Raw genomic sequence first — 24,167 nt, forward strand, 5'->3', positions numbered from 1 at the left:
CGGTGCTCCGCGGGTTTCGTTGACACTGCTTGGAATGGGGTGGGAACGGGGCCCCCTTTTCGCACTATCTCAGCGCGGGGGGGGGAGGGAACAGGGGGGGGTTGTTGATGCTCTGGGGAAAGAGGACAGCTGGCTTGCTTGGGTCCCGCGACGAGCGACTCCACTGCGACCTCGACCGCGCTCCCGGCTTCCCCTCTCTGCAGCTCCCCAACAGACTCCGAACCCCGACAGACTGACTCTCCTCCAGACCCGTCTTGACTGCTGCTGCCACACTCCGCCGCCGCCACACCTCTCCAACTCTCCCGAGCCCAAAAACTCCGACTGCCTCCAACTGCTTCTGACCTAAAACAAAACTGACTTCGCCCTGCGCTCGGCGCTTTATAGTACGGCAGGAGAACCCATATGCAAATTTCCGGATCAGGATGAGCTCGGGGGCGGAGCCACGCTCGCCCATTGGACGGAGGAAAAGTGGGCGTGAACCTCCCCTGATCCTCGAATTTGCATACATCGATTCTACGCCGACGCGCATGGAGGCGGGGCCAAATCGCCCCGCGCCTGCTGATAGGACTGATCAGAAGTGGGCGTGTATCATTCCTGATCCGACCCCTCCTCGGAAAGGCCGCACTTTGTACCCGTGGCTCGGCGCTCGCCCTGTACGAGTCCAGGACAGCCTGACGCTCGGTGCCCACAAGCGGCGCGGGAATGGCCGCAGAAGGAGAGACGAAGGTGGTGGAGGGCCTGAAGTGGCGGTGATGGCCATGGCGACGCTTGGAATGGCGGTGATGCGATGTTTACGGGAGCGAGCCGTGACGGTAAAGGTCGTGGCTGTTGGCGTTGTTGTTGTGAAGCGGCGTTGCGGTTGGTGGTTGTGTGATGGCGGTTGAGACGTGGTTGGCTCAAAATAAAGATAGAACAGAAAAACGGCTATCTTAAAGGGTCGCAGCCCGAATGTGTCACATTTATTCCCTCTAAACAACGGGTTTGGGGCTAAGTACACATGTACTTACAGAGATATCTCACCTACGGGACCTGAATGGTGGTTTGCGAATTTCCTCAACCACAACAATATAAACACCACACCATACTCACATACATATTGTTACGGTTCTCAGAACCGTATGCATACAACATACGGTTGTCCCGAGTCAGTTATTTCATTAATATACGTGTAGTTAGGTCCCTACCTTTTGTCTGGTGGGAAGACGAGGGAGCGTGTTGTGATGGGCTGGAGTTAGGATTAATAAATCATTTTTTCCCTTTTATTTTATTCAATCATTTTCCCCTCCATTCCACTTCCCACTCTTCCTAATTTATTTTCTGAGGTGAATTGCCTCGCACCCTTGTCTCGCTTACCATCGTGTACCACCGACTACCCACTGTATCCAGCGACTCATTTTCTGAGGCAGAATCCCGAAGTTCGCTATGAATGCCGCATTGGCTTCCACCTTTCCAAACCCAGACATGTGCGGCATGGGCTGGCCAGACCGGCGTCTTGCTGAAACCCCGCCCAGAAAGACGGACCACATGAAGGACCGGTCCAATCGGGATGCTCGGATCAGACGATGACGTTGGTTTCTCCATGGCTCCTCCCCGAGCTCCAGGCTGTTAAAGCACGGACCTCCATGTTGTTGGATAGTTAGTTTTGCGGGTCGTTGGAGAGGTTGAAGAGAATTGTTGTGAAAGTGTTCCTGCTGCCTGGCTCTGCCTACGTCTCGCCTCGACGGCCCGCCTACTGTACTGGTCCTCGCCCACACGACCCTGATCAAGCCTCTTACCTGGTCCTGCCTACTGCTCATCTCTCACCTCTTGGACTCTGCCAGACACGATTACCACATGTGCGCCTGTGGACCGAACTGCACAGCTTTTGTTGGGTGCTGCACCACGGAGCATCCCTTCCCCAAAAACCAAAAACTACCAAAAACTGTGACCTCAACTCCCTCCCTTCCTGGCTGCAAAAATCCCTTTTCTTTTCATTGGGTTGATTTTGTCTGAGTGTGGTGGCGCCTGTCCGTTAGATAAGCCTGTATAAGATCTTCATTGTTGTAATTGTTGCTTTTATTAATCTCGCGTCAAGTCTGCACTGTGTCCGCTTTTGTAAGTTGCTTGTAAAATTTCCGCACCACACCTCTCTCATCTTTCCCCTGCATTACATACCGAACAAACAGACAAACAAACTGGACGATTACAATATCCCGCTCCCTCACTCCGGGGGGTGGGATAATAAACCTTTTTGTTGTGCCACATGCTTTTCCCTGCCTTATTGTAAATAAATAATTGTAGAAATGTTCCCTGCTCGTCTTTGTCTTTTCCTCCATTGGTGCAGCATGGTTTGAATCTGAGTTTAGCCGGGTCTTTATTCCCGATAATCCGTTCCTTCTCGCCGGTACGTTTCTTGGCAGTGCTGCTCGACTGCATCCGATCCGGAAAGGTTGTCGGTAGTTGGTAGAGTGGTCCGGTTCGGGCAAGGCGTACCGAGGGCGTGTTTCCCCGGTAGTCGAAACCACGTGGTTAATTAGGTAACTTGTTTCTAGACAGGAGGACCCTACACCACGCGGTTGAGGTATTGGCGTCCACGGTCGGTTAAGTGACCCGCCGCCTCATGGAATTATCCGTGAGCGACGGCCGACAATTCCGGGGAGTCTGGTGGGAATCGACTTGGTTTCCCCCACCTAGTGGACTTCTCACCTGACCCTGCCGGCCCGCAACAATATAAACACCACACCACACCACATACACATACATATAAATACCACACCACAGCACACACACACACACAACTACTGTACTTACAAAAGCTCTTTTAGTTGAAGTTATAACCTTAACCTATAAACAAATATAATGAATTATAATTACAAGCAATTATAAAATATATTGATCTATTCCTTACCCCTCCTTTGCCTCGAGTGATGAATGCAGCACCAGTGATTTTCCGTTTCACAAAAGTGCCTTTGCCATTTTCAAAAATGCAAAAAAAAAGCCATCTCAAAATACATTACATTTCTTGTTATTAAAAATAGAAGAATCCTTTATTTGTTTGTTGTCTTTACTGATGTTATCCTTATGTCATGGCCTTCTCAGCCACCCCATCTGAACCCAATCGAGCATTTATGAAATATTATGTAACGACGCCCGAGACGGCGTTTTCCACCTCCATCAAACAGCTGTCTGTCTGTGAGCAGGATATCTCAAAATGTTGTTAACGTATTTGGACAAAATTTGGTGGACAGGTTGGGTGTATGACAAGGACGAATTGATTTGATTATGGTGAAGATCTGGATTCGGATGCGAGAATTAAAAAAAAAATTCAAGCAATTCTTCACCATTGAGAGATGGGTCCAAAAACGATATACTGTCGGACCCCATGCAGACCCTGCGTTTGTAAAATGTGACAACGTTCCACATTCATGGCTGTGTGCTTCACGTATTCATGTTTTTTATCTTTTGTAATCCAGATTTTTGCGGGCGTATCCGTGTTTTTTTTTTTTTTTGTGGGTTTCTTTTATGTATTTATTTTCGCAGTTTTGCATTTTATTTTATTTTACTTGCCGGTGTATTCTTGTTTTTTTTTCTTTTTCATGGATTTTTTTTATGTTTCCCTTATGACTTCTGAACCGCTGGGAACCTATCCCCCTTTTCCCCATTGAAACGATGCCCCGACATTCGTGAATTCGACAATCGCAGCATTTTTCAGGAACGTGTCCCCCACGAATATCGGGGTCCGACAGTATTGCATGATATTTCAAAACGTTGTGGACAGGTGAGGACAAAACACGGCGGATGAGTTGGATCGGCGATGGAACAAGCCAGTTCGATTTTTGGTTCAGATCTGGATGCAGATCCGGCCTATCAGTGCATGACACTGATACGTTTTTGGCCCCATCTCTCAGTGGTGTGAACTGTTCAGTCTAGCAGAGGTATGCACTCCACCGAGTGTCGTTCTAGTTTCTGGATGTTTTTGATTGTTGTTGCCAATCTCATTTCTTATGACGATTTTTTGTTACCGTAATAAAGTTTCTCCAAAGTTGCATGCATATTTGTTTTCGTCGACGATCATTTGTGCCCACCGACATTTTGTTTTCATCACAGTGGGCTGAATTTCAAATCTAATTCCACTTTGACTGGGTTCCCCAGAGATTGTTGGATGTAATTTTATTCTGTACGATATTATTGAGATTCTCAGCGATGCTCGTCGGAAGCAGCCGCGATTGATGTGAGTGGGAGCATTGGCTGTGCTCATGGTCCTGGTATAGAGGGTGTTCCTTGTGCGTCAAATTACGATGTATTGAAAAACACAAACAAACAAATAAAAACTTCGTAATTACACTGTGGGAAAGTGTGTCGATGGTGAATTGCACACACAAAATAAGACAATATGGTGAATAGTTTTATTTGTAATTGGACCTAATCTCGACTTCTTTTTGTTTTTGCAATTTACTGCATTCCGTTTGTTTTTTCCGTGTCAGATTCAGTTTTCTGCTTCAAGTCACCAATTCCGTGAATTCTGTTTTCCGTGATCGCTGAAAATCACTGGCTCTATGATTGTTCATTGACATTGTACTCCTTTATATTTACATTTATCTAACTCCAACCCAAACCCCCTGTTGTTTAACGCTCTTTGAGGGTGTGTGTGTGCGTGCGTGCGTGCGTGCATGCGTGCGTCTGCACCGCCAACACCCCAACATGAGATGAGGCCTTCAAGGACATTATGTTTATCACTGCTGCCACCCATTATTTAAAATTTCAAATATGCACAGCTAATGAAGATCTTCTTTCTTCGATTATTCCCATGCTCTTATGGAGTTAGCCAGGGAAATTTTTTTGGCCCAAGTCATTCATGAACTGGCAGGCCAGGCATGATGCTCAACTGAGTAGTCAAGGCAGGAATTTGTTATCTGGCCATGATGCTGGCTCACCTTCTCTTTGCAAAGGAAACTGTGGAGTCTTCAACGTCCACACTTAATGTGGGCAGACGGGACAACATGAGCAGGAATTAGCTAAGATCGACAAAAATGTGCAGAAACATCTTTGGCTTTATTGATATGTATTTATTGATGGCAATTCATTGCTTTATATTCATTTTATTATCAGGATAACATTTATCCAAAAGAGGTAGGATATTTAGTTTTTTTTTTATCCCCCGCCGCGTGGTGGAAGGGGGATATTGTTATCACCCGGGTCGTCTGTCTGTCTGGCTGTCCGTCCGTCCGTCCGGCTGGCTGGGCGTCAACATTTATAGCTGTGAGTGCGATAACTCGTAAACTGTTCGCCATATCGATTTGAAATTTGGGTCACACATGTACCACCTGAAAAGGAAGAACCCTATTGATTTTGGGCGTGGCCGGATCCAAGATTGCTAACTGGGGCGGCCATCTTGAAAAAAATGTTTTTTGTAATAAATGGAAAACCGCTTATCTGATTTCAATTATTTTTCAATGGCGGGGGATTCCCCATCTCTGATGGTATATTTTTTGAGTTACAAATGGGTATCAATAACGACAATATTTGCCACCAAATTATTTGATAAACGAGATTGTTTTCCATTCCACATTGTAGGAATGCCTTTCTTGGACAGCCCTATCTCATTTTTGTCCCTATCTCTCAATAGTGAAGAATAATTTAATAATTTTAAGTATTTGGATGTGGATATTCACCAAAATCTAATCAGTTCGTCCTTGTGACACGCTCAACCTGCACACGAAATTTAATCCGAATCCGTCCACAACTTCACGAGATGCGGAGGTAACCAGCACACAACACAACTTATCAATCGATTAAAACAAATGGCCAGATGTATGCTAACACAGGGAGCTACATTTAGCAGATAAAAATGAGTACTTTTGAGGTCTCAAATAATGACACCAAATGGAATTTAAGTACAATAACAGTAAAAATATTCATGAAACATTCAAATAAATGCATTTTAAGACATTTTCCGTGGTCACAAGGGCATGCAGTCGAACACGTGGGAAATCCGTTAAAATTACAGTTTTTGTATTTGAATAATTACTGTATTCTATTTGGTATGCCTGGTGTTGGCTTAATGGTTAGGGTGGTGGGCTTGGGATCATAGGATCCTGAGTTCAAATCCCCCTTTGCTGTTTAATTAATACCAGGTGGGGTTGACAATGCCTGTCATCCTGCCGATGTCGGCAAAATGAGTGCCAGCTTGCTGGTATCCTGTGTCGGAGTGGCGACCCGTCCAGGATTGTGTCCATTAGCCAAGGAGACTGCTTTGGCAGCACCAACGCTCTGCACAGAGAATGGTCCCAATGGATGAATGGATGGGGCTCTATTTGGTGGTAAGCAATATGGACATGTGCATGCACGTGTTCACTGGTCTTGTGATATATAGCACATGCATTGTTGTATGATGGAATGTCTGATGAGGATCGTGAATTGCACAAAAAAGCAAATGTACCCATCGCGGGATTGGAAAAGTTTATGTTAACCTATCGATTTAAATTATTTCATAGACTTTAAAAAGGTTGATTGTGTTGCACTCTGTTTCACTCAGAGCCAAAGCTCTGAGTCAAAACACAAAGATGTATTTATTTCTCCCACCGTGAAATGGTGGTGCAACACCGGGCGGCAGAGGTTGGATTTGTCTAAAAAGAGGGCAAAATATGTCTATTTTATATTGCGTTTCTCCATGAAGATCTGCATTCAATGAACTCTAATCCAGATATTCATGTTTATTTTTCAAGATTACTGGAAGGCACAACAAAGTGACTGATGATATTGCATCAATAATAGTGAAATGAAAATGCAGAATAACCAATCAGCAGCTTTTCAAATGCAGTGCAGGAAGCTGCCACCATCAAATGCAGATGGATACTCGGACGATCCCACGCATGGACAGACCATGGTACACATATATTTACACTAGCATGGATCGGCTCACTACGCTCGCCTCACCACATGTCGCTACAGTGGGACAAACACCACCACACTATTCCAAACTCCTAACCTCCAAGTAACCACTGTTATTAAAAACCACGTAATAAAAACTGGTAACCACTCACCTCCACGTAATTCAAAAAAATTCCCGCTGTGCAATTCAAAACACTTCACCACATGTCGCTACTGAGACGGTCGTGTTTTAACTGAGGATAAGTCCATGAGTTGCCCTGTTGTCATGATTTACACCAATCGTAATTAAAAAATTTATTTTGTACAAATTTATTTGTAATAATCATGACATTACATTTTTATAAGGAATTGAAGTTGAAGATTAAAGTTTTCAAAAAAAACTGATATTTTTTTTTCAAACAATTTCTCGATATATACAGTTAGTAAATACACATGGGAGAGGTAGGTGCAGCCACCCATAAGTTTGGTACGATTTCGAAAAAAGTTTGAGGGAGTAGTTCAGTTACAACACAGACACTCCACAGATACAGTGCCGATAGAAAATCTGCACCCCTTTTCAAAATTTTTATCTTTTGTTGCCTTGTAGCCTGTAATTAATTTGCATTAAATCAGACTTTTTCCACATTTACTTACACCGAACCCACAACTTCCAAGTGTGAAACTAAATTCTACAAATTTCAGAAAATTAATTAAAAATACAAAACTAGAATGTCTTGGTTGTATAAGTGTCCACCCCCCTTATAATCGCAATTGTAAATTAGCTAAGATGTAACCATTCACCTTTTAATCCCTCAAGTTAATTGGCCTCCATCTGTGTTAAATGATGGTGATTCTGATAATTTCAGAATAAAATCAGCTGTTAATGTTGGTTGACTCTGCTGGGTGGTGCATTGATTTATTTATTTTTTGCATACATTCGCCGCAAAGACTCAACTATGAACATCAAGAAGCTTTCAAAAGACCTCTGGAATGAAGTTGTGGAAAGGCACAGATCAGGGGATGGGTATATAATATTTCAAAGGTCTTGACTATACCTTGGAGCACAGTCAAGATGATCATTAAGAAGTGGAAGGCGTATGGTACCACCAAGACCCTGCCGAGATCAGGCCGTCCTGACAAAATGGGTGACCAGGCAAGGAGGAGACTGATCAGAGTCCTCAAAAAGGCCAATGACAACTTTAAATGAGCTACATGCTTTTATGGGAAAGATTTGTCACTGTGCATGTGACAATATCCCAAGCACTCCACAAGTTTGGCCGAAATGGTAGGGTGGCAAGAAGGAAGCCATTACTTTAAAAAGCCCACCTTGAGTCCCGTTTCAGGTATGCAAATAAACACTCGACAGATTCTGAAGCCAGGTGGCAAAACGTTTTGTGGTCTGACGAAACCAAGATGGAACTTTTTGGCCTAAATACCAAATGTTACATTTGGTGCAACCAAACACAGCACATAATCCAAAGAACACCATCTCTACTGTGAAGCATGGTGGTGGCAGCATCATGTTGTGGGGATGCTTCTCATCAGCAGGGATTTATGGCACTTGCCAGGATAGAACTATAAGGGAAAATGGATGGAGCAAAATACAGAAAGATCCGGGAGGAAAACCTGCTGCCCCTCTGCAAGAAAGCTGAAATTGGGATGGATGTTCACCTTTCAGCATGCAACTACCCAAAGCACACAGCAAAAGCTACACTGGAGTGTCTAAGGAACAAGAAGATAAATGCCCTTGAGTGGCCCAGTCAGAGCCCCGACCTAACTCCAATCGAAAATCTGTGGCATGACTTGAAGATTACTGTCCATCAACGCTCCCCAGGCAACTTGACTGAGCTTGAACAGTTTTGTACAGATGAATGGGCAAATATTGCCCAATCAAGGTGTGCAAAGTTCGTAGAGACCTATCTCAACAGACTCACAGCTATAATTGCTGTCAAAGGTGCTTCCACTGAGTATTAACTTGTGGGGGGGGGGTGGGGGGGGTACTTATGCACGTAAAAGTTGTGGGTTATGATGTGTAAATAAAAGTAGAAAAAGTCTGATTTAATGACAGGCTATAAGGCAACAAAAGGTGAAAAATTGAAAAGGGGGTGTAGACTTTCTATACGCACTGTATACATTACAGCTACTGCATGCATTGTTTTTTTTTCTTCTCAAGTGCAGTATACACTTTGGGCTTTATAACTTAAATCCACTTTCTAGATTCTCATCGGGCAATCTCAGCATTGACTACCGAACATCATGAGAACTTGTCTTTGTCACCAAATGACTTGAGTGACATCTCTTAAAAGTGGGTTCCTTCACCAGGAAATAAACATGAGACTTTTATAAGTATTTGAAATATTGATGTATATAACCAACCATGGACTGCTTATTTTAGAGCATTGTGGGACAAAGGCCTCGCAAAACTGTCAGGGTGTGTTTGGCACACTTGCCAAGTGTGGGTTGGTGAGAGTGAGCAGTCATGAGTGGAAAATGAACTCTTACCAGCCAGTGAAGAAAGAAGAAGAAAAAAATAACCCCATTTTTAAACCACTTGACCATGGAGCCAGCTTGTGTGTGCAGTTTACATCCGATTCTTTCAAAATCTTTATATTTAAGGACATTTTCAGGCAAAATATACATTTCGCTAAAAATACTTTATTTGACCATAAATTTATGAACAAGTAAGCATACTTGGCATGCTTTGTTGAGAAGAAAAAGAAAAGAAAAAAAGGAATGTATATATCGGAGGTGTGTGTGTGTTCGTTCGTTCATGTCTGACCCTTTCTCAATCTCCACCAAATTTTGCATATGTGCCAGTGGTACTCAGGGTCAGGTCATGGGCAGTAAAAAATAATCCCACCCACCCCAAGGCAATTCGCTGTTATTGTTTGTGTGTGCACATCTGAAAATTATTTAAAAGAAAAAACAAAAAACACACATTAGACAGGAGAAACTGAGCTCAAACAAGGAAATGAGGCCATATGGCTCAACATTACCGTGGTGCACTCTCGGTTTAATATCTGCTACAGCTTTAAACAATCTTCTTGGTGGTTTACTGAAGTCTAAATATCCAGATCTTGATCAGGTGACCCAAATTGTCCCTGATAAGGTGAATGCTTCAGACGAATGGAACGTATTGGTAATTTGCTGAGTGGCACTGTAATTTACTCAGTCGACAACATGTGTTCTTTTGAGACACAGCCATACTACTACACACCTGTTCTGATTGCTTTATAATGGTGCACAACAGGTAGACGTGGAGTCGCTCTGCTGTTGTGCCTGATATCTGCAAAGTGTTCGATATGTGTCTGAGCCCTTGTGTGAAATGTGTGTCTTGGACGTTGAAGGTGTTATGGTTTCTTTGTTGATTACTTCTTCCAGCTCCCCCGTCCTGACTGTCCCCCTAGCCCCTCCTCTATCCCAAGCAAATCTGCTTTCACTTCATCAGGCGGTTTCTGTTGACATCGATGATTTTTAATTTTTTTTTTTTGCCTTCCTGGGAATCTTTCAATTTGAGTAGACATTCACATTGTACAGTTTTACGTGACATGGTGTGCGTCAGCTTGTCTTAAAGATTTGTCAACAACTCCCCTTGTTTCGTTCTTTGACAAACAAAATGGTGGGGAAAACAAAACTGCAACCAGATGGCAAATTCTCCGGGCCAGACGTAACATGGACTTTGATCTGCAGTCTAATGGGCCCAGATTTAATTCGCAACAATGGTTAAAAACTGCCAATGTGCATTTGGGGGTGTTGTGCATGTCTCATTTGTTCCAACAGTGTGGAAATGGTCGAGACTCATTTAAAAGGCTTGCGGAACTCGCTTGAGATTGCTTTCCCGCATCAGAGACGATGATAAATTGGGTTTGAAAATTTTTTTTTTCTTCATTTCGTGTCTAAATGGAAACTTCTGTAGAATGTTCTTTCTCAAGCAATCTGTTATTGGGTCCACGGCACATTATTTTTTTTGGGGGGGCCCTTGATCCAATGGAGTTTGTTTTGTATGCAGCCTCTGGCTGCTGGTTGCATCGCTTTTTTTTTCTAGAAGCATGGCTGTGCCGCCGATGCAGTGACCCTGTTTACCAGTAAGCTGGTCCTCATTTTGCCAAACTCGGAGGGATGATGGGCTGAGTCGACCCACCTGGAGTTATCTCAATGGCGCAACAGGGGCTCAAACTCAAGACCCTAAGATCTCAAGCCGGCCACCTTAACCGTGAAGCCAACACCAAGATTTGCACGGAGTTTGATCGACTGGGTTTCCTGCACACTGTAAGGATGCATGACGATTCTCACGGTTTGAAAGTGCAGTGGAGTTTTGACACTGCACATTCTTTTGCACTAGCCTCCGAGGCCCGTGTGGCCTCGGTGGATGTGGATGTGGATGCGGATGCTCAACGGTTCGAATGGAAAGGCATGCCCGCACCCATCCCCGGCCTAATCGTCCCACAAAGGGATTGTCAGTGAAAAGCTCATTTGTGTTCTCAAAATTGTGCGGTTGAACCTGATCCATGGTACTGCTGGTGTAATTATTTCCTGCTCTGGCCATTAACGACACTATGCCTGGATTGTGTGAGACACCTTTAATAATGTGCAAGAGGAATTTTCTTTTCTCTTTTCCACCAAATGTGCCAAGTTTTGACCTTGTGTATATTTCTTCTGAACACCCTTCTCCTCCCCCCCCCACCTCCTCCCCCCCACCTCCTCCTCCCCCCCTCTCCTCCTCCCCCCCTCTCCCCCTTAATTTCCTTTTATTCTCGTTTTACCGTTTATTGAGCATTAGGGAAAGTCGGTGAGGGTTGAAAGAGGGGTTGGGGGTGGGAGACGGGGGGGATGTGTCAAATTTAACTCTGCCTGTGCCCAAGAGGGTTCTGCTGGTCCTCTGACCATGGGTGTGCCATTACGCAGATTGCATTGCATTGTGTAAGAAGGTGAATAATCTTCAGTCAGTTGTACACCCTCCTCCCTGAGAAACGTGGAATTGTCATTGTGCTCCTGCCAGGCCCAGTCCTGCCTGGCAAGCGATTGTTTGTTTTAAATATGATAGCAAGGTTAAACGTCGAGATGCCACACGGGCTTTGCCAACGACAAGATAAAGTGTGAAAAAAAGTTTGTTTGTGGATGTTTTAATAAAATATATATATATATATATTTTTTTTTTACTTTTACTTTCATGATCTGTATGTGAACTTTGTTTTGGTTGCTGATGAAGACCGAGGGAAAGTTTTGCTTGGGAGTGGAGGGGGGAGGAGGAGGAGGAGGAGGAGGAGGTGGAGCGGTAAGTTGATTGACTTGTGAGTATGGAGGGTTATGGTTTCTAACATGAGGATGGCTTCATCATTGATTTCAGGCCATCGAGATGCCTGCTGATGGGAAATGTGACTCACCCTGTGACTTGATGGGTGTTTGGGTTGAGGGGAAAAGTTATTTTGTTTTTTTTATATGTATTGTTTGGGATGCGTGTCTGTGCTGGTGGAGGAGGCGGTTGAATTGTCAGGTTGTTGTTATGCAAGATCCTCTGCTGTTTACTTGAGTTGATAATTTGGGAAGAGGGTGCTGGGACGAGTTGAGTGCTGATGATTATTGTGTGCATGTTTCAGTTACTCACACATTCCTCGAGTAAAGTTTGGCTCCTTTGTGTCTCCTTTTCACATGATGCATGGAACTTCCATTTTGTGGTGACTTGAAGTGCATTTGATGAAAGGGGAAAGCTGTCTCTCTTCCGAAGGTCGTCAGACAATGGATGTCAGTGTGGCCGAGTAGTGGAACTTTGGTAGAGCACTTTGGTAGAGCTAATAGCAGATGCAGCTGCCAAGAGGAGGAGATGGGGGAGGGCTGCACGAGGGGGCATTTGGCATGTTTAGGCTGAAAGGTCTCCAAGGTGTCACGTCTGGTTGGACTGCTGCAGGGAAGGTGTGGGGGAGGCTCGGGAGGGATTATCCTTGATGGAGTGGGGAATGGGAATGGGGGAAGGGTGGAGTGAAAGGAGCTGCCCAATGAAAATGGGTGTACGATTTGAACATGATGGCATTTACTAACCTTTAAAGTTTCTGACACTTTACTTTGTTAGCCTCCGATCGATAGAGGAAGATGATGCATTCTACATGAAAACTTTTGCAAGTTACTCACAAGACACACACACACATCTCACTCTTCCTGCGCTCTCTGCCATATCACACACACCCTGTGACGGTCGATCGTCTCCACAACAATGGCCTTTAAAAAGAAATGTGTATTTCAAGCTTGCAAGTGACTTTAAAACTCATGCCTCATTTATTTATATTAGTTACAGACTTCTCCCAAGTTCCAAATATGTCTGTACAGCTGTCTTGGATTTCCACCAGGTGTTTTGGTCTTCGTCATGCTTGATGATCATTCCTGCGCGTTGTGAAGTCTAATCATGTGTTTGTCTTTGGAGCGACTTTATCAGACGTTTTATGGCCCGCGTGAACTCCAAGCCCTCACTAGCTCGTCGTAATAATGTAAAGTCTGTTAGACTGCCCAGTGCCTGCCACTGTATGCCAGTGTGGGTTGGCTTTGGAAAATCTCCACGTTGTATCAAGCAAAGTCCACCCTTAATTTACAGAGCAATCCATATTTCAAGTTATTTTCAGGAAGCGTGAGTTTGATGTTTCTGTGTGCCAGCATACATACTTTGAACCACTGTTGCCCCTGGGAGTGCAGGAATGATGGTGACATTGGTTGGACCGCTTTATTTATTTAATTTTTGCAAGTGTGATTATTATTATTATTATTTAAAAAAATTATTTAATTTAATTTTAATTGTAATTTTCTTTCTGCATTTCATGCGAGATGGCAGCACAAAGTATTTTTTTTTAATTTTATTTTAATTTTACTATTTGACACCATGAGGCAGGCAATGTCGAGGTGACTGCATAACCACTCGGTAGGGTGTGAAGTTGATTCTAAGGCCTTACTAGCGGGTTTGGTGTCTGTTCATTGGAGGCATTTATTGTGACCTTGACCTTGTGAAAATGAGCGAATGAAAAATGGTCATTTGGGTCTATTCCAAATGGTCCCCCAATTTGTTTTTTAATTCCTTTCATTTATTTTATTTTATTTTTCTTTTTAACTTTGAAGCATTCGGTGATCTTCTTTGGAGCGTGCTTGAGGGTGTTTTCAAGTATGAACTTGCCTTTCCGAGCTGGTTTCTATTACGCGAGGTCCAAAAAAATAAATAAATGTAGATTAAAAGTTTTGTTTGTTTTGATGGCCTGGCACAAGATGGAATTTTCATTTTCCTGTCGAGCTGGTTCTTTACGAATTCACATTTGTTTGATTGAGCATCTTGTCGAAACAAGTATGCATATGTCTGTGATTTAATAAAGACATCTTGAAGGTCATCTTGGGCCAACGTTGCGCTAATTGTCATGTGCTGAGTAGTACTCGAGGAAGAGCTGCCGATTTGATGTGCAGACCTCTGTGTGCATTGTTTTCAGGGCAGTGTTTGTGTTGCAGGTAATTTTTATTTTGACATTTATTTACTACCTCAGCTATTTATAATTGGCAATTTGTGTAATTTGAACCATCGGTCCTCATCGTTACCGTTTTTCTTATCACACAATGGAACACGTGATGATGGAGGTTTTTGTTGTTTGATGTCTTTCATTTTTGTCTTTTTAGATGCAGATGTCAAGGCTCATGGAAGAGCTGAATGATGCAGGCTGGGGCTCAATGGATTGATGGTGTTGTAAAGCAGAAACGGGGAGACAAGAGCACACAGATGCACCACAGGCTGTGGGTGGAGGTGAGGGGATGTTAGGGAGGGGGTAAGTGCGTGTAGAAACGGGATAAACCATAAGGTGGTGTTCGTCCGCATTCTTGAAAGAGTGGAGCAACAGCACCACACAACAGACTTGGAAAGGTTGTGATAAATATGACGAAGATATCTATGTTTTTTTTTGACCATTTCCTAAATATTTTGACCTGGATTGTTGTTTGCATACCTCCTTGGCCTTTGTGTAGAACATCATTGTAATATATATATATATATATATATATATATATATATATATATATATATATATATATATATATATATATATATATATAAAAATTGGATCGTCTTTGCTTCTGCCAATTAAAACTGGTTCATATGACAGCGTTTGTTGGCGTGTTGTTGTTTAAAAAAAAAAAAAAAAATATATATATATATATTGCAAGGTCCACCACATCTCAGCACTTATGGACATTCCGCTTAGTAACGCCAGTGTGGCTGGCTGGCTCCAGCAGGTCACCCTGTGGGCTACTCGCTCGAGGGAATGTTGCTACCGCCTCATAATTGCAGGTTTTCTCTAAGCGTGTCGATTTCGTGAAAGGCCTGCTTGCACTCGCCAACCCACTGGGCTGCATTCTTTCTTACCTTTTGTTTCTTGATGAACAAAGAGTTAATATGAGTTGCCTTGGCATTAGTAAAGGGTGGGTGTCTGAAGATGAAGCTATTGATTTTTTTTTTCTCTTTTTTTTTTTTTTTTGCCTTTTATTCCCATCGCCACTTAATCCCTCCCCTCGCCATCAGCACCCCTCCCTTAAAACATGTCTGGGGTCATGAACTCCACGAGTCAACCCGGCCCCTGTGCACAACGGGTGATGAAATGCCTTTGAAAGGCCCTTTTGTTTCAAGGGCGTTGAGCTAATGTGGACCCTGTCTGCTACTCCAGGCCTCATTTCTAGTCGTTGTGTTTGAAATTTTTTTTCCCCTTTTTTTGAGCACCCATCTCCGGTATGGGACATCACATGAATTGTAACTTGCAGTATTTTATCCATTGCATGCACGTGCTCGTAGTATCTCTAAGCGCTCTTCATCCCTAAATATTTTATTCACTGCTGACTGCATGCTATAGCTTGCTGGGTGCTTGCTCCACGCCGTCATGGCAGTCATGGTGGAAATCCTTGGCATTTGTTTCTTTTGATTAGGTACCCAAGTACCTGTTGCTGATTAGTGCTTGTTGGCTCGAGTTTTGGAGTGCTCCGTGTTTGTTGAATCGTCTGGGCATTGGTGCAAGGCCTTTTTTTTGTATACAATGTTGAGGCTCGTGCAGCAGCTAGACCACAGAATGGATGAGGATGTAACAGAACGAAAAGAACAGCAGAAATAGAAGGTGTTGGCTGGGGACACTTACCAACAGCAGGGTTGAGGGACAAAATAGAGGGAGACTTGGAGAAATAAGCGATGTTTGAAAGAATGAGGGCATGGGGGAGGACACAGGGGGTGAACAAGATGGATACAGAAGCAAACTCTTGATCACAGAAGTGGAAGGAGAAACTGCAAACCTGGAAACAAGGTGGGCTTGGGGAGGGTTAATGGGGGGTCGAAAAAAATGTCAATTTTCGATGGTGGATGGTGTTGAACAGCTGTCTTGAAACCCTGCAGGGAAGAATGGGATTGAAGAGAATGTGGCCGTTGATTCCAAAGGTGAGAGAAAAAGAGGAACGAATGAGTGGAGGTGAGCGGTGATTCATGATTTTGGGAGTTTGACCAGATGGGAGTTCCTGGCAGACAGTTGAAACACCCTGAAGAAACCTCGGGGGTGTGGGGGAGGGTTGGTTGGGGGGGGGGACAGAGCTTGGAAAGGGCAGAGGGTGCAAGACCAGAAAGGAGTCTGTAGAGGACAAATTTATTTATTGCCTCAACGGGCTGATTCTTGCCTTGGCAGGAGTGAAAGTTCGTTGGGAGGATTTTGATGGAGCTCCCCATTTTTCAGCATGGTGTTGTGGAAATGGTTAAGTTCAAAAGCGGTTATTTATTTATTTGTTTGTTTATTATTCTCAAATGATATGGTACTTCAGCACGAGCTAGACCTTACCCTGTTGTTCAAACTGAGCGTAAAATGTATTTGTCATCTTGTAGCATAGGACGCTTGCTTGTGGTTCTTGATAACCTCTAAGATGCAAATGTATTGATGACTCATTGCCTGCATTGTCATTGAGTTGATGGCTTTTAAAATGGCTCCATTTAAAGTGTGTGCTGAAGTCTGAGTTTGATCTGTTTTATTTATTTATTTATTTTTTCCATAATGTAGCTTCAAACGTTGTACATCTCCTAAAGTGGGTATGACAAGGCAGAACGAGGCTCTCCAGGATGCGAAGTGCTCGTTTTATTTATTTATTTTTTTAAATTGTGGTGTGATTGGAGGTGTTGAATTTGGAGGACAAAGCTGTGATGTTTTCAAGCAGCATTTAAAACATTCCATTTTTTTTTTCATTGTGCTCTTTTCAGAATTGGCGCCGAACCATGAGCAACTTCCATTTAAATAGCTCGTTCATTTCCTGGTATCTCTTTTGATTGTTTTATCACTCAAGTCACTGTTACGGGTAGCGGCGCACTTACCTTCGAGCTGGCTCGTTTGAGTGTGATTCCTGACCTGACTACAAACTGTCCGATTGGTGTTTCACAGGTAGGGCTCCAAAGGCAACCAGTTAACGAGCAGGTGGTATAATCAACATCACAAATGTTATTCTGGTAATCCTGTCTGCGAGTTAATTTGTTGTTGGACGTTAATAATCCCATCGTGTTTTTCATGGAGAAATGTTGAGTTATCTCCAGCATCTTGGTGAAATTATTCCAAATTCCTGCCACTTTCAGTGGAACGTCAGGCCTGGCATCATGTTCATAAAAGGCCTGGGACAAAAGCTTTCCCCCCCCGCCCCCCCCCCCCCCGACAAGCTTGGAATAATTGGGACCATTAATGAAGTAGTCACTGATTGATACTGGTGTGATGCCAGTTTTCTCCACTTTCAGAGTGCATGTCTTGCTTTAGCTGCTTCTGTTTTATGACTTTTCATGTTGACCATTGCTTTTGGAATGACATTGACCCAACGTTATTGTGTACCAATACTTCGGTTAGCAATGCCGCCATTTCATCTTTGTTTCTGACAATGTTATCTGACAATCTGACAGGTCACAGTGCCTTGTTTTCAATGCTCATGTGAGACGGGACGGTCGTGTCACGTGTGAGATTGCATACCGAAAGAATATGACTGATGCTTTGTATAAAGTCGACTTTGCATAACCTGAATTTGTCCATTTAACAATGTGCTACCACAGCCGTTCGTTCGTGTAGTGTCCTTGATCATAAGCATTCATCTCGTTCTCCATCCTGATTCCGTTGCTCGCTCCGCCATATCATTAGCCTTTCTTATCTATTTCCGGTGTGTTGCAGGGGAGCAGTCTCCTCTAAGCAAGGATGAGCAAGTGAGCTTGGCTCTCATCCAAACTTCACCATGGACTTTTGATGGGAGGTATTTCTTGAAAGGCGACATCTCTAAACATTAGCTTTTGTGCAAAATGGGCGTTTTGCATACCTGGCAAGCATGTCACTTTCGAAAAAAAAAAAAAACCCACACAAAACAACAAATGATTGCTTTGTTAACTTGTTGAATAGTTTAAGAAATGTGAATTCGGAACACATCTTCCACTTCTTGTATTTCACCATATTCCCCTCGCAGGTCAATGTGTAAGACGTTTTATTTATTTATTTATTTACTTTTTTGTGAAGGCTGAAGGACAATGTTGCACGTGTGTGAAGGACAAGGACATGAAAGTACTACAGACAAATCAAATCCGGGCCATGGGATTACAAGGTGCAATCGCTTCATCTCTCGAGGTCCAACCAAGCCGACGATTTAATTTGATCGAATATTTGTTCCTTATTTATTTTTTATTTGTTTCTTAACAAAACAAAAGACTCTTTTGGACAATGAAATTGGGGCAGAAATGAAGATTGTGTAATTCTGCCTGTAGCATACGTCCATAATGCTGGCACAATCACCGGATACATGCAGTACATATTTCAAGAAATTTTCATACAGCAGAGGCCTTTTGGCCCATCATGCCTGTACTTTGTTCACACCCAATTAATGTGATTTGTCAAATTATTTTCCATAAGTAGTGGCCATATTCTCTCACCATGACCTAATTTCCACCTCCCGTTACCAATCCCATTTGATATTTCGGCAGCGAATTTAACCGGGGCACAGACACACATTGGCCTACTCTTTTCAAGTGATGCAGTGGGATGTCTAAAGTCCACAACATGAATGTAGATGGGCGAGCTGGTTTCAAGCCCCCCATCCAAAGGGCAGCAGTTTTAGTCCGATTCGACTCCACGGAGGAACGGACCAATGACGCGATGGCTCCCTCCTCTGAAAAGCACTGCACATTAACGACTGTTTGGTGAAGCACAGTCTTTTTGGGGATCAAATCATTGAGCAGAGACAATCTGTCGGTTAAAAACACCACCCTTTGAGCTATCTTGCCGCTAACGATGTTTCTCATTTTGCCTTTTTTATTTGTAGATTTATAATACAAGCTACTTTCAAGGAGCTTCAATGCAGGAGGAGGCATTGGTTGGCCCATCAAGCCTGTGCTATGGTTGCCAACCTATGGTTGTTTGTTCATGCTCTATCTTTTTTAAAGGCTGAGCATCAAGCAAGGAACCAGTACTGAACATTTTTAAAGTCTTTGGTATGACTCGACTGGGGCTCGAACCGCCGACCGAGGCCCGGAGCGGATGTTCTAACCATTATGCCACCGAGTCTGGATAATTCCCCTATAAATTTAGTTTATTCAGTGATTAAAGGGGAACCCAAACGCTCAGACCAACTCGATGCTCATCTATCCATCGATACCCCTAAAAATAGAGATGAATGTGTCTTTTTGCGATTTATAAAGTTGGTCATTTTGCGATTAAAAGTCAAAATCTTCTTCATGTTTCGCCGCGACGTCGCACCCGAGAATCGACCGCCATATTCGTACTGCCTACGGGTTACATTGCGGTACGATTTAACTCAAACGACGAATGATTTTCAATTTTATACAAATATGCCAAGTCGATGCATCGTTGTTTGTTGTGTAGTGATGTAAACCGAGGTGGTTTCATGCTACACCAATGGCCGAACTACCTGAAGTTTGCCATAGTTGGACGAGGTTGGTCCGAAATACCCGAGGCCGACAAAATGTTTGCTTTTGTTCTCTGAACATTTTACAGACCACTGTTATGAAACGACAGAGATGGCTAGATCTTGTGGGTATCCACCACGATTGAGAGAGAGGGGATGTCATCCCCACGATTATGTGGAAGAAACAGCCGTCGCTCAAAATCATGACCCCATTTCGACCCAACTACCAGCACATGTACATGGGTGACTGCTCCCCCCTCCACCATGTCCCCATAATCCCCCACCCCCCCCCCCCCACAGCACCACTCCCCCCTCCACTCGGGCAGGACATTGACATGACACGGACACTGCATGGCCACAGACACAAATGGCGTCCAAGGAAAGTATGAAACAGGATGATCTCATAACATACAAGACACCCGGTCAGCCTGTGACGGTGGGACAAAGCACTAGTCGGCCATTTTATCTGCGGTTGCCGTGCCGTGTTTCTGCTGGAGTAGTATAATCAATTTATCAATTATTACAAATCCCTTATAAGTTGTCAATGAATGGAAAAACAAAACCTGCTCATCTGTATTGAACATGCAACCGGTGTTTTCATCTTCACCAACACTTCCATTGTCGCCATCTTTGTCTGAATTGTTCGCATGAGGCTCGGGATGATTCTGCTCCACAATTCTCCCGAAAGCGTTTCCATCACTAATTTTGTCTCCAATGGTTTCTTCAAAATCCCACTGATCAGATTCAATATTCTGATAACCTTCAGAAGTGCGAATGATGGTGGATCGATATCGGAATCCGAGCTCGAAATCTAATGTTTCTTTATGTAAGCCACCATTTGGATCGAGGTAGGTTCAAGGTGTGATGTCATGAGCAAAATTGAAAGTAGACACTTTAGGGATTTTTTTCAGCACTTTGTGATTGGCAAAAAACAAAATTGAAATTTTTTTTTCCGTTAAATTAGACCCTGACGAATGATTTTCAATGGTTTTCAGATTTTTAACCTCTGCCATCTTCGAAGATGGATGGAGGTTACTGTTTTCACCCCTTTCTGTTTGTTTATTTGTTTGTTTATTTGTTTGTTTGTTTGTTTGTGAATAGTATTACGGAAAAACTCCTCGACGGATTTCGACGAAACTTGGTGGGGGGGGGGGGTTAGGTATGGTCCAAGGATCATGCCATTAAATTTTGGACTTGTTCCCCCCCCCAAAAAAAAATTGTTCGAGAAATTTTTTTTTTGGCATTTCTACATGTTTTAAGTGATTTCCAACCCCCCCCCAAAATTTCCCTCCCCCCAAAAAAATTATTAGAGAAAATTTTTTATTTTTTTGCATTTCTACATATTTTAAGTGATTTCCAACCCCCCCCAAAAAAATTGTTTGAGAAAAATCTTTTTTGCATTTTTACATGTTTTAAGTGATTTCCAACCCCCCCAAATTTTTTTTTACCCCACCCCCAAAAAAGAATTTTTTTTTTGGCATTTCTGCATGTTTTAAGTGATTTCCACCCCCCCCCCCCAAAAAAAAATTGCGAGAGAAAAAAACATTTTTGCAACTTTTTTTTTCAACCAAATTTCGATTTTTTTTTCTTCTGCATTTGTACATGTTTTAAGTGATTTCCAACCCCCCCCACCTCCAAAAAATGGAGAAAAGAACTATAACTCTGTCAGCACTGTTGACATCATATTTAATGAATAGGATATATGGTTCACTTGAGTGACCCAGCAGTATTGGCGCCGGAGGTTTTGCACTCTCCCGAGTGCTCCCCCTCTAGTTTTTTTGAGTTTGGGTTCCCTTGGTGTGGTAATTAAAGCAATATATATATATATATATATATATATATATATATATATATATATATATATATATATATATATATATATATATTTAACCTCTGCCATCGAAGATGGACGGAGGTTACTGTTTTCACCCCTGTCTGTTTGTTTGTTTGTTTGTGAACAGTATTATGGAAAAACTCCTGGACGGATTTCGACGAAACATGGTGGGGGGATTAGGTATGGTCCAAGGATCATGCCATTAGATTTTGGACTTGATCCAAAGTCCAATATGGCCGCAATGGCGGGCATTTTGAAAAAATATTTGAATTTTTATTTTTTATTTTTATTTTTTGCATTTCTACTTGTTTTAAGTGATTTCCAACCCCAAAAATTTCGATTTTATTTGAAAAATATTTGAATTTTTTTTGGGCATTTCTACATGTTTTAAGTGATTTCCAACCCCCCCCAAAAATTTGTTAGAGAAAAAAAACAAATTTTGCAACTCTTTTTTTTCAAAAAAATTTCGATTTTATTTTTTAGGCATTTCTACATGCGCGTCGATCTAGTTTAGTTTATTCAATCGTGGTTCAGTAGAGTCTGATCCGTTTTGACCTACAATGAATAGGATATCAGGTTCACTTGAGTGACCCAGCAGTATTGGCGGCAGAGGTTTTGCACTCTATCGAGTGCCCCCCCTCTAGTTTTCCTGATGTTTCACAATGGATGTAGTAAATGTGTGCACAGTTGCATGCATGCATGCTTGTTTTTGTTTTTATTTATTTATTTATTTATTTGCCTCAGCTTTGGTCAACATATCTTATGTGTACATGCATCATATACCAACCAGTAAGGCTTCCGCACACTGGCGAATATTTAACAGTTCGTTTGCATAGCCTTGCACTGACAGGTTAACTTAGAAGTATGTGTACTCACATTTGAGCCGTCTAGTCTTGTCCGGGTTCGAATCTCAACCCAGTTCTAAACTGTCAACCTGGTGCTTGGCATGCAGGGCAAGGCATCGATGTGTGGACGATAAGCCATAGGACCCATATACCAGCACTGATCCTTGGTGGACCTTCAAAATCCCATGGTGTCTTTCACGGCCGAGTTGACGAGTTATCGCCGGCATTCTAAACAAATTCCAAATTCCTGATAAAATTCTACCACCAACCTGCACATTGCCAGCATGATGAGTATGCCTCTGTCCCCAACGTGAGTAAGAGCGAGCTGAGGATTTCATCCTGTGGAGGACTAAAAAGATGATGATGATGTATCCATAGGCAGTGATATACTTTATTGTTTGAGAAATTGGGGAGTACCACCTTAAATTCATACATTGAGCCTTTAACAAGGAAATGTAAGACATAAAACGACTCGTCGAAGAACAAATTGTGCATTATTCCCAGAGTGTTTTTGAAATTTGGCAAATTTGAACCGAAGTATCCTTCTAACATGCTGGTAAAACATAAAATTTCAGCAATTTATATCTGGATGACTTTTAACATGAGAAGTTGGTTGTTGTTTATTTTATTTTATTTTTATTTTATTTTTCCATCGTGTGGTTTAAACTTACCCTTTCACCCCCTGTCTTAATTTTGATTAACGTTAATATCTTGACATTGTGGTTAAATTTTTTTTTTGGAGCATTCTTGCACTTCTCTTATATCATGGTCATCCTTCTGTCTGCAGCCAGTGGCTGTGTGATCTAATGAATCCGCTAGGATGTTAAGAAGGATGCTTCTGTGGTTCATTTACATATTTTGTTTTCAAACTGGGCAAAAATGTAAAATTCCACCCAATCTTCCAACCGGACATCCTTTTCTCTTTCTTTTTTCTTTTATTTTTTCTTTTTTTTTTTTCTTTCCTTTTAATTGTTTGTTTTCTTTTTGAAATGAGTGTGGATGGGAACATACTCTGCTTACAATGTATGTTTGAGATGATCCTGATGGAGGAATAAATTGGTCATCGTTCCCAAAGAATAGTTGAGCCGAATGCATCCAGAGTTGTTGAGAATGTTTATGAAATGCTCATCCAGCACTTACCACCCACCCTCATTTTCTTTTATTTATTCATTTATTTATTTTGCAGCTGTACTTTCCTTTTTTCTTCTTTTTTATTTTTAAAACTTCTCCCACATTCTTGAACTGTTGTGATCTCTGTGCTTCCTTCTCCATCTCCCCCATTTATTTATTTATTTATTATTTATTATTTTTTAAAGTCTCATTGCCGCTGCACGGTTTCATTCTGATCGATGCTCTCATTGATCATTGTGGTCATCGTCGTGCTGCTGCTTTGCTTGGGCATAGTTCCTGGAGCCATTGTATTATGGGACTGTTCGACCTCTTGTTGAGCTAATCGCCACACGTTTGGGCCTTCCTTTGGAATGTGGACCTGTGCAGCGGAGGTCACACCCACCGGATCACCAGTTCATTCTTGGTGCAGCATAACAACCTGGATCAACCATGCCACAGCCCCTGTTGTGCTTTATGAGGCAGAGCTAGCTGCAGTGCAGATTTAATGACATTTTTGTATAGGACTAATGTGACTTCTTTTTTAAAACCTTAAGTACAATCGTGCTTCAAAGACCTTTGGTGCTCATTAGCATGACAGCCGTGCTGGTTTC

The 24,167-nt window shown here is 42.6% G+C and overlaps 1 protein-coding gene and 1 long non-coding RNA gene across 5 annotated transcripts in view; both read left to right on the forward strand.

Moving 5' to 3' along the window:
• The window catches only part of LOC147021596 (zinc finger homeobox protein 4-like), a 261,191-nt gene that overhangs the window by 24,202 nt on the left and 212,822 nt on the right, over positions 1–24,167 (forward strand). The gene's annotated exons all lie outside the window — the stretch shown is intronic.
• Positions 15,032–17,465, forward strand: LOC147021597 (uncharacterized). Its single transcript, XR_015061376.1, has 3 exons — positions 15,032–16,151; positions 16,241–16,282; positions 17,087–17,465. It is a non-coding gene; the product is annotated as an uncharacterized LOC147021597 (long non-coding RNA).

The sequence above is a fragment of the Eptatretus burgeri genome, chromosome 8, assembly GCF_056783735.1.
Source record: "Eptatretus burgeri isolate ZD-2024b chromosome 8, Ebu_testis_v1, whole genome shotgun sequence".
NCBI classification, from domain to species: Eukaryota; Metazoa; Chordata; class Myxini; order Myxiniformes; family Myxinidae; genus Eptatretus; species Eptatretus burgeri.